Source organism: Hemiscyllium ocellatum, chromosome 1, assembly GCF_020745735.1.
Source record: "Hemiscyllium ocellatum isolate sHemOce1 chromosome 1, sHemOce1.pat.X.cur, whole genome shotgun sequence".
Taxonomy (NCBI): domain Eukaryota; kingdom Metazoa; phylum Chordata; class Chondrichthyes; order Orectolobiformes; family Hemiscylliidae; genus Hemiscyllium; species Hemiscyllium ocellatum.
Window position 1 is genome coordinate 1,271,759 of NC_083401.1, and position 12,885 is coordinate 1,284,643.

Below are 12,885 nucleotides of genomic sequence, written 5' to 3' on the forward strand. Positions count from 1 at the left end.
CTGCGCTCCAAGATGAACATAATCCATCAACCACTACCCTCTGTCTCCTTCCAGCCAGCCAATTCCTAATCCAAACCTCTAATGTATCCTCAATGCCATACCTCCGAAGTTTTAGCATTAGCCTACCTTATGTGGGACTTAATCAAAAGTCCAAATAAACCACATTCGCTGACTTCCCTGATCAGTTCTGAGTTACATCCTTAAAGATTTCCAGTAGATTTGTCAAGAATGACTTCCCTTTTGTAAATCCATGATGACTGTGTCTGATTCAGCAACTCCTTTCCAAAGGCTTGGTAATCTCTTCCCTGGCTTCCCAGAGAATCCTGGGATAAATCCCATCCAGCCCAGGGGACTTACCGATTTTTACACGTTCCAGAATTGCTAACATCTCTTCCTTGTGAACCTCAATCCCATGTGGTCTAATAGCCTGTATCTCAGTATTCTCCTCGACAACATTGTCTTCTTCCAGTGGGAATACTGATGAAATCTTCAATGAATTGGATGTTCGATGGGATGTTTCTGTTTTGTGAGAGACACTAATAGACAGCTTTAATCTCCCTCTCAGAAGGAGATGGGCACAATGTCCTCCCTTGGAGGCTTGTTCCAATATCGATTGCTGTTCCCTGGATAGTCCTCCAGGCTGAGGGGTTTGGGGGAGGGGTTTGGGGGAGGGGGGGGGGGTGGGGAGGGGGGTGGGGAGGTTGCCTTTATTGCAGGCTGAGTTCCCTGGTGACTTTGATGGACAGGGCACTCGAGGGTTAATGGGAGCCTACAGGAAAGTGGAGCTGAGCCCGGGATCTTCTTGAAGCAGCCTCCATCTGCCGTGTATTCAGCCGGGAGGAATAGTGCAGTGTCAAAGGGATCTGGGACAAAGGAGCAGTGTGCCGGGGGTGTGGTGAGTGGGTGGAGGGTGACAGGGCTAGTACAGACATGATGGGTGTGAGTGCCTTTGGTATTGGAGTGATTTGATGAAAGGGGTGTGAAGATTCAGTCATGGTTAGAAACCAGTTGGATCTGTTTCTGATGTTAGGTGATGAATCAGTGTGGCTGCCTTGTGGGTTTGCTGGGAGTTTAGGTGCTGTGTTTAATTGCTTCTTGCTTCCAAACCCGGTTATAGCTATTTACAGAAGGAAAACAACTGTGAAAATCCCAAAGTGTGGGACATTGCCAAAGTGAAGCCCATACTGTGGGCTATTCTCTGGGTAATGCTCCCCAGTTCTTGTATTTAACCAGGGGATTGCAGCATTGCTCAGTATGGACATTTATTACCCATCCCTAACTGCCCTCTGGGTAATAAATGCTGGTCTAGCCAGTGACACCCTCATCCCGTGAATGAATAACACAAACAGGGAGTGCTGACCACAAGCAGCCTGACTGTACGGGAGCGGGTGGGAGAGAAGAAAGCAGGACTGAGAGTGAGAGGATTTCACTAGTTAAGGAACGATTCCAGTTCAGGAACAGGATGTCCTGCTGCCATTGGTGAGGCTGCACCCGGAATGGTGTGTGCAGGAGTTTGTTGGTCTCTTTCCCTGTGGTACAATGTTCTTGCTGCGGACAAAGTGCAGGGAATGTTTCCCAGATCGATTCCCGGGTTGGCAGGTCTACTGAAGACAGACTGAGTTAGTTTGGATTATTTCCACTGGAGTTTAGAATGATAGAACATAGAACATAGAAAAGTACAGCACAGAACAGGCCATTCAGCCCACCATGTTGTGCCGAGGTTTAATCCTAATGTAAAATATAATAACGTAACCTATACACCCCTCAACTCACTGCTGTCCTTGTGCATGTCCAGCAGTCGCTTAAATGTCCCCAATGACTCTGCTTCCACCACCACCGCTGGCAACGCATTCCATGCATTCACAACTCTCTGTGTAAAGAACCTACCTCCGATGTCTCCTTAATACCTTCCTCCTAATATCTTCAAACTATGACTCCTCATACCTGTCAATCCTGTCCTGGGGAAATGTCTCTGGCTATTGACTCTATCTAATCCACGCATTATCTTGTACACCTCGATCAGGTCACCTCTCTTCCTCCTTCTCTCCAGAGAGAAAACTCCGAGCTTAGCCAACCTCTCTTCATTAGGCAAGCCCTCCAGTCCAGGCAGCATCCTGCTAAACCTTCTGTGCACCCTCTCCAAAGCCTCTGTATCTTGCCTATAGTCGGGCGACCAGAACTGGACACAATATTCCAAGTGTGGTCTCACTAGGGACTTGTAGAGCTGCAGCAAAACCTCGCGGCTCTTAAACTCAGTCCTCCTGTTAATGAAAGCCTAAACACCGTATGCTTTCTTAACAACCCTATCCACTTTGGTGGCAACTTTGAGGGATCTATGTACTTGCACACCCAGATCCCTCTGTCCCTCCACACTGCCAAGAATTCTGTCTTTAATCCTATATTCAGCATTCGGGGTCGACCTTCCAAAATGCATCACTTCACATTTATCCAGGTTGAACTCCATCTGCCATTTCTCAGCCCAGCTCTGCATCCTGTCTATGTCGCGCTACAGCCTGCAGTAGCCCTCGATACTATCGACGACACCTCCAACCTTTGTGTCATCTGCAAATTTACTAACCCACCCCTCAACCTCCTCATCCAAGTCATTTATAAAAACTTCAAAGAGCAGAGGCCCCAAGAACAGAGCTCTGTGGGACCCCACTCAACACTGACCTCCAGGCAGAATACTTTCCATCTACAACCACTCTCTGCCTTCTGTCAGCCAGCCAATTCTGAATCCAGATAGCCAAATCTCCCGGTATCCCATACTTCCTGACTTTATGAATGAGCCTACCGTGGGGAACCCTATCAAATGCCTTGCTGAAGTCCATATACACCACATCCACTGCTCGACCGTCATCGACCTGTCTTGTCCCCTCCTCAAAGAACTCAATAAGATTTGTGAGGCATGACCTGCCCCTCACAAAGCCGTGCTGGCTGCCTTTAATCACACTATGCTTTGTCAAATAGTCATAAATGCTATCCCTCAGAATTCTTTCCAACACTTTGCTGACCACAAACGTAAGACTGACTGGTCTGTAATTGCCAGGGATTTCCCTATTACCCTTCTCGAAAAGAGGAACAACATTCGCTTCCTTCCAATCCTCCGGTACGTGGAGAGTGAGGAGGCAAATATCCTCACCAGCGGCTCAGCAACCTCCTTTCTCGTTTCCCGGTGCAGCCCAAGATAAATCTGGTCTAGCCCTGGGGATTATCAATCTTAATGTTTTCCAAAATTTCCAGCACATCAACTTCATCAATCTTGATCTGGTAAAGCCTGTATCCCAGCTCCTCAAAGTTCTCATTCACAACAAGGTCCCTTTTCTTAGTGAAAACTGAAGCAAAAAACTCATTTAAGGCTTCCCCTATCTGCTCAGACTCCATGTACAAGTTCCCTACGCTATCACTGATCAGTCCATCTTCTCCCTGACCACTCTCTTATTCCTCACATCTGAGTAAAATGCCATTGGGTTCTCCCTAATCCTTCTTGCCAAGCCTTTTTCGTCTCCCTTCCTGGCTCTCCTCAGTCCATTTCTGAGCTGCTTTCTGGCAAGTCTGTAATCCTCCAAAGCTGTGCTGGATCCTTGCTTCCTCCACCTTACATAAGCTGTCTTCTTCCTTTTGATGAGAAGCTCCTCTATTCTCGTCATCCAAGGTTCCTTAATCTTACCCCTTCTTACCTGTCTCAGAGGAATAAATTCCTGCATCACTCGCAACAACTGCTCCTTAAATAGTCTCCACATGTCTGCTGTGCCCTTTCTGTGGAACAATTGCTCCCAGTCTGTACTTCCCAAATCCTGTCTGATAGCGTCATAATTTCCTTTTCCCCAATTAAATATCTTCCCTCAGTAACTGCTCCATTCCCTCTCCATGGCTATGGTAAACGTGACGCACTTGTGATCACTGTCACCAAAGTGTTCTCCCACTGCGAGATCTGACACCTGTAAAGCTCATTGCCGAGCACCAAATCCAAAATGGCCTCTTCCCTCGTCAGACTGTCTACATCCTGAACACACCTGACAGAACGGCTCCAGCCAAACCATCTGCACCAAGGATGTTCCAGTCAATATTGGGAAAGTTGAAATCACCCATACCAACAACCCTGCTACACCTGCCTTTTTTCAAAATCTGCCCAGCTACGAGGTCTTCAATCTCCCTACTGCTACTCCCTACGGCTGTTCCCTTGCTGTTCCTAACTCCCACCCATACTGACTCACTAAACGCACCTTCCTCAACAACCTTCATTTCTGTAGCTGTGATGCACTCTCTGATTAACAATGCTATACCCCCTTCTCTTTTTCCACCCTCCCTGAACTTTTTAAATATTCTAAACCCTGGAACATCCAGTAACCATCCCTGCCCCTGTGAAACTCACGTCTCTGTTGTGGCCACACATCATAGTCCCAAGCACTGATCCATTCTCTCAGTTCAGCACTCTTGTTTCTGACACCCCTTGTGTTGAACATGTCTGATGATGAAAGGGAATCTCATTGAAAGCTCGAAAATGCTAACAGGGTGAGACAGGTTTGATTCACGAAGGACACAGTGATGGTGAGGGACTCCATAGTTTAGGGAGAAGGGCTGGGGTCAGAATGAATGTCTTCACCCAGAGAGTGGGAAGTTGGTCTGGGGAATTCATCACCACAGGAAGTGGTTGTGACCAATCCATTACATGTTTTAAAAAAGGAAGTAGATCTAGCTGTTGTGATTCAAGGGTTAAAGTTTGTCACAATTTCCTCTCCTGCCTCCCTCAGCATTTTGGGAGGAGATTCAATGACGATATTGAATGGTGAAACAGTATGAAAGGGCCAAATGGCCATCTCCAGTTCCCGTGAGTCGCCCGAGAGTGGAATCGAACCCAGGTCCCTGGCTGTGTGAGAGACAGTGGGGGAAGGGAGGCATTACTGCTCCTTGTTTCCATTCACTACTCCCTCGGGGTCAGAGTCAAGGACAGCATGGAGCAGTGGCAGCAGATTCTGAAAGGGGAGAGTGAGCTGCCGGAGGTGATTTTATGCATTGGGACCAATGACATAAATATAAAAGGGATGTGATCCTGCAGAGTGAATATAAGGAGGTAAGCAGAAGGGTAAAAATCCCAGTGCCACGTGCTAGTGAAAGTCAGAATGGGAGGATAGAGCAGACCAATGTCTGGCTGAGGAGCTGGGGCAGAGGGCGGGCAGAGGGCGGGCAGAGGGCGGGCAGAGGACGGGCAGAGGGCGGGCAGAGGGCGGGCAGAGGGCGGGCAGAGGACGGGCAGAGGGCGGGCAGAGGGCGGCAGAGGGCGGGCAGAGGGCGGGCAGAGGGCGGCAGAGGACGGGCAGAGGGCGGGCAGAGGGCGGGCAGAGGGCGGGCAGAGGACGGGCAGAGGGCGGGCAGAGGGCGGGCAGAGGATGGGCATTCCGATTTTTGCAGCATTGGGATTTTTTCTGGGGCTGAGGTGACCTGTCCAAGAAGGCTGGGCTGTACCTGAACTGTAGGGGATCCAGTACCCTGGCTGGGAAATTGGATCCAGTTAACTGGGGGAGTTTCAAACTGGAATGGCAGGGGGCTGGGAGTCAGACAGTGAAAGGCAGAGGCTTGTCCAGAAGTTAGAGAGAACAAGGCAACAGCAGGGCAAGGAATTGGGGAGACTGATAAATTAAACCATTTATTTCAATGCAGGAGATGTGACATGAAAGGCAGATGAGCTCAGGGCCTGGTTGGGTACATGGGACTGGGATGTTATAGCAATTACAGAGAGCTGGCTCAGGGAGGGACAGGACTGGCAGGTCAATGTTCCAGGGCACAGATGCTATAGGAAGGATAGAAAGGGAGGCGAGAGAGGAGGGGGAGTGGCGCCTTTCATAAGGGAGAACATCATGGCTGTACTGAGAGACAATATTGCTGGGGGATCATCCAGTGAAGCTATATGGAAAATAGAAAGGGGAAGATCAGTTTGATAGCATTGTACAATAGATCCCCCCCACCCCCCCACCCCCACAATACTCAGGGGGAGATTTTGGAGTAAATACGTAGTGAGATCGCGGATAGCTGCAAAAATAACAGGGTTATATTAGGAAGGGAGGTTAACTTTCCAATCATCGACTGGGATTGTCACAGTGGGAAGGCCTTGGATTGGGAGGAGTTTGTTAAGTGTGTTCGGGAAGAATTTCTCAAGAATTATGTCGATGGCCCGACTAGGGAAGGGGCAAAACGTGACCTCCTCTTTGGAAATAAAGCAGGGTAAGTGAGGGAAGTGTTTGTGACCAATGATCATAATTCTATTGCTTTTAAAAGATTTATGAAGAAGAATAGGTCTCACTCACATATCAGAGTTCTAAATTGGGGCAAGGCCAATTTTGATGGTCTTAGACAAGAACATTCAAAAATGGCTTGGGGAAGGCTGTTTGCAGGTCAAGGGGTGTCTGGGAAGTGGGAGGCTTCCAAAAGTGAGTGGATGAAGGTTTAGGGCCAGCGTGTTCCTGTCTGAATGGGTAAGGTTGGCAGGAGGAGGGAAATCTGGATGATCAGGGAGTTATTGAGGCCCTGACCAAGAAGGAGGCACATGTCAGGTATAGTCAGCAGGAGGAGAGACAAGGGAATCCCTTCCGGAGTATCAGGGTGAAGGAGAACACGAAAAAGGGAAATCAGGAGGGCAAAAGGGGACATGAGAGAGCTCTAGCAGATAAGGTAAAGGAGAATCCAAAAAGATTCTTCAAGTATATTAAGGACAAAAGAGTAACTGGAGAGAGAATAAGGCCCCTTAAAAATTAACCAGGTCATCTCTGTATGGAACTACAGGAGATGAGTGAGATTCTGAATGAATATTTCTCATCAATAATCAGTGTGGAGAAAGACATGGAACTCAGGGAAATAAATCGTGATATGTGAAAAGAATCCACATTACAGAAGAGAAGGTGCTAGAAGTCTTAAACTGCATCCCTGGAACCTTATCAAGTGTATCCCAAAACATTGTGGGGAGCTGGGGAAATAATGTCAGGGTCCCTAGCAGAGATATTTGTATGGGATTATGGGAACCATGAGTCAGTGGGAGACAGGGTGGTGAAGTAGGCAGTTAGCACCCTTGCCTCTGTCATCACAGCATTGAGTACAGTCATAGAATCATAACCTAATCAACTTAGCAACAGGACATCCCAACTTCTATTCTTAATGCACTGACCAATAAAGGCATGCTTTCGACATACCTTCTTCACGATCCTATCTACCTGCAACTGCACCTTCAAGGAGCTATGAACCTACACTCCAAGGTCTCTTTGTTCAGCAACACTCCCCAGGACCTTCCCATTAAGTGTATAAATCCTGCCCTGATTTGCCTTTCCAAAATACAGCACCTCACATTTATCTAAATTAAACTCCATTTGCCACAGGAGTTGAGATGTCAGGTTCCAGCCATAAAGGACCATGGCCAAAGCCACATTTGGAGTATTGCCCCTGTCAGAAAGATGGCATTAAACTGGAAATGATGCAGAAAAGATTTACAAAGGACTGGAGGGTTTGAGCTATAGGGAGAGGCTGGATAGGCTGGAACTATTTTCCCTGGAGCGGGGAAGGCTGAGGGATAAACTTACAGAGGTTTATAAAACCATGAGGGGCATGGCTAGGATAAATAAGCAAGATTTTGAGAAGATTTGTAGCTCAGGTTGAGGTTCTGGATGTAGGTTTGCTCACTGAGCTGGAAGGTTCATTTCCAGACGTTTCATCACCATACTGGGGAACATCTTCAGTGGGCCTCAGGCGAAGCACTGTACATGATTCTTGCTTTCTATTTATACGTTTGGGTTTCTTTGGGTTAGTGATGTGTTTTCCTCCACCACAGGCAGATCCCAGAGTTAAGGAGCACATATAGTAAATAATAGATAAACAGCAGCAACACAACAACACAGGGACTGGCGAATGTTAAGAGTTTAGATCAGAGTGGTGCTGGAAGAGCACAGCAGTTCAGGCAGCATCCAAGGAGCAGGAAAATCGATGTTTCAGGCAAAAGCCCTTCATCAGGAATAAGGGCAGAGTGCCTGCAGGGTGGAGAGATAAATGAGAGGAGGGTGGGGGTGGGGGAGAAAGTAGCATAGAGTACAATAGGTGAGTGCAGGAGGGGATGGAGGTGATAGGTCAGGGAGGACGATGCATAGGTGGGAAGGAAGATAGGCAGGTAGGACAGGTCATGGGGACAGTGCTGAGCTGGAAGTTTGGAACTAGGGTGAGGTGGGGGGAGGGGAAATGAGGAAGCTGTTGAAGTCCACATTGATGCCCTGGGGTTGAAGTGTTCCGAGGCGGAAGATGAGGCGTCCTTCCTCCAGGAGACAGGCATTGAGGGAGTGAACGTGGCTGTGGTAGCAGGTCTGTTTCAGTACGTGGCTGCAAGAGGATTCACAGTAAGGTTAAAATCAACTAGGCCAAAGTGAGGACTGCAGATGCTGGAAACCAGAGTTTAGATCAGCTGGAAAAGCACAGTCCTGAAGCTCTTAAATCATGTACTGAAACAAACATGTGTACTGAAGGAAACGTGACCTGATCTCTGGTGCAGTGACTGTTGGGATAGGTTGGTCAGGACTTGTTGGAACAGGTGTCACCCCTGCTGAAATTCTGCTAAAAGCGAGCGTAGAAGGCATTGAGATGATCAGGGATGGATATGTCATTGTCTGCTACCTTGCATTGTCTCTTTTTGGAATTGAATTGATTGTCACGTGTACCGAGGTACAGTGAAAAACTTTGCCTTGTGAGCAATCCAGGCAGATCCCAGAGTTAAGGAGCATAGATCAGTAAATAATCCGTAAACAGCAGCAAAAACAAAAACACAGGGACAGGCAAATGTTAAGAGTTTGTGAGACCATTCGGCATTCTAACAACAGGAGGGTAGAAACTGTTGTGAAACCGGCTGGTGTGTGTGTGTGTGTGTTCAGGCTTCTGTCCCTTCTCCCTGATGGTAGGGTGTCTAGAGAAACATTGCCAGGGTGGGATGGACCTTTGAGAATGCTGGTGGCCTTTCCTTGACAGCGGGCCTGGGAGATTCGATTAGATAAGATTACTTACAGTGTGGAAACAGGCCCTTCGGCCCAACAAGTCCACACCGACCCGCTGAAGCGCAACCCACCCATACCGCTACATTACCCCTTACCTAACACTACGGGCAATTTAGCATGGCCAATTCACCTGACCCGCACATCTTTGGACTGTGGGAGGAAACCGGAGCACCCGGAGGAAACCCACGCAGACACAGGGAGAACGTGCAAACTCCACACAGTCAGTCGCCCAAGGTGGGAATTGAACCAGGGTCTCTGGCGCTGTGAGGCAGCAGTGCTAACCACTGTGCGACCGTGCCGCCCACGGGTGGATTGTCTCGATGGGAGGCTGGCCTTTGTGAGTGTCTGGGCCGAGTTGCCCACTCTCTGTAACCGTCTCCGATCCTGAACGGTACAGTTACCGCACGGGGTGGGGATGGGCACACTCTCAATGACAGAGGGTATTCACCGTCAGGGCCACACTCCCTCACCGGCCTCAGGCTGACAACACGCACCGCGGCCTTTCTAACCAGAACATCCACATCAAGAGATTGTTGTGGATGACCCACTCCCAGGAGATGGACACCCTCCACCCCATCCCCCTCTGAGCTGGGGGGACAGGGGACCAGGGGACGGGGGGGGGGGGGGGGGGGAGACAGGGCAGGAGGGAGGGGTCTGGGGCAGGAGGGCGGGGCCTAGGGCAGGGCCTGGGACAGGAGGGAGGGGCCTGGGACAGGAGGGCGGGTACTGGGGCAGGAGGGAGGGGCCAGGGGCAGGAGGGTGGGGCCTGGGACAGGAGGGAGGGGCTTGGGACAGGAGGGAGGGGCCTGAGACAGGAGGGTGGGGCCTTGGACAGGAGGGAGGGGCTTGGGACAGGAGGGAGTGGCCTGAGACAGGAGGGAGGGGCCTTGGACAGGAGGGTGGGGCCTGGGACAGGAGGGAGGGGCTTGGGACAGGAGGGAGGGGCCTGAGACAGGAGGGTGGGGCCTTGGACAGGAGGGAGGGGTCTGGGGCAGGAGGGAGGGCCTGGGACAGGAGGGTGGGGTCTGGGTCAGGAGGGAGGGGTTTGGGAAAGGAGGGAGGGGCCTGTGGCAGGAGGGTGGGGCCTTGGATAGGAGGGTGGGGCCTGGGTCAGGAGGGAGGGCCTGGGACAGGAGGGTGGGGCCTGGGACAGGAGGGTGGGGCCTGGGACAGGAGGGTGGGGTCTGGGACAGGAGGGCGGGGTCTGGGACAGGAGGGAGGGGCCTGGGGCAGGAGGGCGGGGTCTGGGGCAGGAGGGAGGGGCCTGGGGCAGGAGGGCGGGGCCTGTGACAGGAGGGAGGGGCCTCTGACAGGAGGGCGGGGTCTGGGACAGGAGGGCGGGGTCTGGGTCAGGAGGGAGGGGTCTGGGACAGGAGGGAGGGGCCTGAGGCAGGAGGGAGGGGCCAGGGTCAAGAGGGAGGGGCCTGGGACAGGAGGGCGGGGTCTGGGACAGGAGGGAGTGGCCTGGGGCAGGAGGGAGGGGCCTGTGACAGGAGGGAGGGGCCTGGGTCAAGAGGGAGGGGTCAGGGACAGGAGGGAGGGGCCTGTGACGGAGGGTGGGGCCTGGGACAGGAGGGTGGGGCCTGAGGCAGGAGGGCGGGGCCTGTGGCAGGAGGGAGGGGCGTGGGACAGGAGGGAGGGGCCTATGGAAGGAGGGCGGGGCCTGAGGCAGGAGGGAGGGGCCTGAGGCAGGAGGGTGGGGCCTGGGACAGGAGGGAGGGGCCTGAGGAAGGAGGGCGGGGCCTGAGGCAGGAGGGAGGGGCCTGGGACAGGAGGGAGGGGCCTGAGGAAGGAGGGCGGGGCCTGAGGCAGGAGGGAGGGGCCTGAGGAAGGAGGGCGGGGCCTGAGGCAGGAGGGAGGGGCCTGAGGCAGGAGGGAGGGGCCTGTGGCAGGAGGGAGGGGCCTGGTGACGGTGGTGGGGACCTGGGGTGGGGGAGAGGCCCAGGCGGCGGGAGACGTCGCGGGCGAGAGGCCTGAGGCTGGACCGGAACTGAGGGGGAGGGGCCGGCGTTGAGGCGGGGCTAGTGTAAGGGGCGGAGTCGCAGGGGGAGGCGGGGCTAGTGTAAGGGGCGGAGTCGCAGGGGAGGCGGGGCTAGTGTAAGGGGCGGAGTCGCAGGGGGAGGCGGGGCTAGTGTAAGGGGCGGAGTCGCAGGGGGAGGCGGGGCTAGTGTAAGGGGCGGAGTCGCAGAGGGAGGCGGGGCTAGTGTGAGGGGCGGAGTCGCAGGGGAGGCGGGGCTAGTGTAAGGGGCGGAGTCGCAGGGGAGGCGGGGCTAGTGTAAGGGGCGGAGTCGCAGGGGGAGGCGGGGCTAGTGTAAGGGGCGGAGTCGCAGGGGGAGGCGGGGCTAGTGTAAGGGGCGGAGTCGCAGAGGGAGGCGGGGCTAGTGTGAGGGGTGGAGTCGCAGAGGGAGGCGGGGCTAGTGTGAGGGGCGGAGTCGCAGGGGGAGGCGGGGCTAGTGAGAGGGGCGGAGTCGCAGGGGGAGGCGGGGCTAGTGAGAGGGGCGGAGTCGCAGAGGGAGGCGGGGCTAGTGTGAGGGGCGGTGATGGGTTCGGGGCGGGGCTGGAGTGAGGGGCGGGGCCGATGCTGTGGGCGGTACGGGGGCGGGGCCTATTCCAGGGGGGAGTCCGGGGGAGGGGGAATGTTGAAGGGGGCAGATCCCGGGGGGCGGGGCCTGATCCCGGGGGCGGGGGCCTGATCCCGGGGGCGGGGCCTGTTGCAGGGGGCGGGGCCTGACCCCGGGGGCGGGGCCTGATCCCGGGGGCGGTCTAGCGGGAGGGGGCATGATCCCGGGGGCGGGGTCTGATCCCGGGGGCGGGGCCTGTTGCAGGGGGCGGGCCTGATCCCGGGGGCGGGGCCTGATCCCGGGGGCGGGGCCTGATCCCGGGGGCGGGGCCTGTTGCAGGGGGCGGGCCTGATCCCGGGGGCGGGGCCTGATCCCGGGGGCGGGGCCTGATCCCGGGGGCGGGGCCTGTTGCAGGGGGCGGGGCCGGGCCTGTGCAGGATGACGGCGGAGAGACGGGGAGAGAGTGAAGTGGATCCGGGATCGAGGGAGGATCAGGATCAGGATCAGGTCAGTGTCAGTGTCAGTGTGTGACCAGGGGAGTGTGTGATCAGGGGAGTGTGTGATCAGGGGAGTGTGTGATCAGGGGAGTGTGTGATCAGGGGAGTGTGTGATCAGGGGAGTGTGTGATCAGGGGAGTGTGTGATCAGGGGAGTGTGTGATCAGGGGAGTGTGTGATCAGGGGAGTGTGTGATCAGGGGAGTGTGTGATCAGGGGAGTGTGTGATCAGGGGAGTGTGTGACCAGGGGAGTGTGTGATCAGGGGAGTGTGTGACCAGGGGAGTGTGTGACCAGGGGAGTGTGTGACCAGGGGAGTGTGTGATCAGGGGAGTGTGTGATCAGGGGAGTGTGTGATCAGGGGAGTGTGTGATCAGGGGAGTGTGTGATCAGGGGAGTGTGTGATCAGGGGAGTGTGTGATCAGGGGAGTGAGTGATCAGGGGAGTGTGTGACCAGGGGAGTGTGTGATCAGGGGAGTGTGTGACCAGGGGAGTGTGTGATCAGGGGAGTGTGTGATCAGGGGAGTGTGTGATCAGGGGAGTGTGTGATCAGGGGAGTGTGTGACCAGGGGAGTGTGTGACCAGGGGAGTGTGTGATCAGGGGAGTGTGTGACCAGGGGAGTGTGTGATCAGGGGAGTGTGTGATCAGGGGAGTGTGTGATCAGGGAGTGTGTGATCAGTGGAGTGTGTGATCAGGGGAGTGTGTGATCAGGGGAGTGTGTGATCAGGGGAGTGTGTGACCAGGGGAGTGTGTGATCAGGGGAGTGTGTGACCAGGGGAGTGTGTGATCAGGGGAGTGTGTGACCATAC

General features: G+C 54.1%; 1 protein-coding gene across 4 annotated transcripts in view; it reads left to right on the forward strand.

The window, feature by feature from the left end:
* The window catches only part of LOC132819697 (rho-related BTB domain-containing protein 2-like), a 91,342-nt gene that overhangs the window by 5,734 nt on the left and 72,723 nt on the right, over nt 1-12,885 (forward strand). For 2 of the 4 annotated variants that reach the window (XM_060831399.1, XM_060831671.1), the window contains exon 1: nt 12,006-12,088. The exons of 1 other annotated variant lie outside the window; for it this stretch is intronic. The gene's annotated coding sequence lies outside the window, so the exon portion shown is untranslated. Of the gene's footprint in view, nt 1-5,014; nt 5,075-12,005; nt 12,089-12,885 lie in introns of those variants that run through there. One more of the 4 variants, XM_060831576.1, reaches the window with a different exon arrangement.